General features: G+C 42.0%; 1 pseudogene; it reads left to right on the plus strand.

Annotated features, from left to right (window-relative positions):
• The first annotated feature begins 374 nt into the window (after window positions 1-374).
• Window positions 375-1,577, plus strand: LOC144762450 (uncharacterized; annotated as a pseudogene).
• Window positions 1,578-1,842: the final 265 nt, after the last annotated feature.

Below are 1,842 nucleotides of genomic sequence, written 5' to 3' on the forward strand. Positions count from 1 at the left end.
CCGGGCCTTATTGTATACTAGGGACATATGGGTAGGTTTAATCCCCCTACATATAATCTACTAGGGATTATTAGGGTAGGTCTTGCCAAATATAAGTGCACCTTTTTATATAGTTTACCCTAATGCATGTGTGTTTTCGTTTGAGTTTTCAACTTAACACTAAGCCTGGTTAGACGGAGACTTTAAGACTTATTGGGCTTTATTGAAGTTCTTCTATTCCACCATCTATACGGCCAGGATGGATGAGGGGGTAGTCCAGTGAATGAGAGTAAATTAAGCAAATAGTACATTTTATTGTTTTCATTGAATACAGTATGAATCTAATTATCAAATGTGTTGGGTGTTGTCCAGAGTGCTTTAAGGGAAAAAACGCAATGTCTGATTATGAGACGGGCGAAGGTGCTGCAGAGGAATCCTTCACATCGGATAGCGGGGTATATTCGGATGCAACATCTACATCGCAGGCAAACTCCTTGCAAGAGCCACCCAAGAAACGAGCAAAAATGCGTTTTGTGAAGTACAGACCAGAATGGGAACTTTCACACCACAACATCCGGAAGGTGTCAGAAGATGTGTACAAGGCCAGGTGCAACCTCTGCAATAAAGACTTTTCCATTGCCCATGGAGGAGTGTGTGATATCAAAACCCATGAGGCAGGAGCACAGCATGAGGAAAAATACCTCAAGAAAGGCAAAGATGGCCACAATTTCATCTTACCTGCAACCAAGCTTTTGCCAGAAGTATCCAAAGTCATTGCTTGTTTCATCATAATGCGACGTAGGTTTTATGTAATTCTTGTACACTCTTCTTGCTTTGTCACACTCTAAGACTTCCAAACTGAATAGGCATGTCATCTAACAATTCTCGGTTACTTTCTTTAAATGTGCAGCAGTGTTTACCAAGTCAGATTGCCTTTACCGTGCTTTTCTCACTCTGTTTATATTAAAAGCACATTATAATTGCTTTTGAGTTACCAGCTGGCACTTTACTTTAAATTTGCAGTTCTAAGCCCCATTGTGGCGATTGTTTTCTTCACCAATGGAGATTTTCTTTGCGTGCTTATACCCTTGTGTATTTTTTTTTTCATTTTAGGTCATGCTGCAGAGGGGACTCAGGTGTACTATGCTGTGAAGCATCACATTTCCTACCGCTCCCTGGATTGTGGCATCAAGCTAAGCAAATTAATGTATCCCGACTCATCCATTGTGATGAAAGCAGCCTGTGGCCGCACAAAGACATCGAGCATCACTATGAATGTGCTTGCACCTCTATTGTTACGGAAAGCACACGAAGATTTAAAAGATGGATATTTTTCCATTTGCAGTGATGCCTCAAACAAAGGTAATATTAAACTCTACCCCCTTTTGTTGCTGCACTCTAATTTCACCTCCGGTGTGGCCTACACTCTGCTGGATTTTTATGAGGATACCACAGGGACTGCTACAGCTATTGCTCAGCAGATCACAATAAAATTAAATAGCCATGGGTTGAAAATGGAGCACATCGCTGCATACTGTGGGTACAACGCACGTATCAACTATGGACGACATCATTCTGTGTTCTGTCCCAGCTCTTGAAAGAAGCAAATGGAGACATTCTGCCTGCAAACTGGTCTGCCCATATCGTGCATAACTGTGCTAAACAAGCCATTAATGGATTTTAAATGGATGTAGAATCCTTCATTCTAAAAGTCTACAGCCTTTTCTCTTCTTCCGCAAAGCGAACAGCTGAGTTGAAAGAGTTTTACTTTTTGGTGGACCTAGAGAAGCAGCCTTTGTTTCGGCATGTCCCAACATGGTGGCTCACGTTCCTGGCCATTGCACGACTGTTGAAGTGCTGGAC

This window comes from Lissotriton helveticus, chromosome 6 (genome assembly GCF_964261635.1).
Source record: "Lissotriton helveticus chromosome 6, aLisHel1.1, whole genome shotgun sequence".
In the NCBI taxonomy this organism is placed as follows: Eukaryota; Metazoa; Chordata; class Amphibia; order Caudata; family Salamandridae; genus Lissotriton; species Lissotriton helveticus.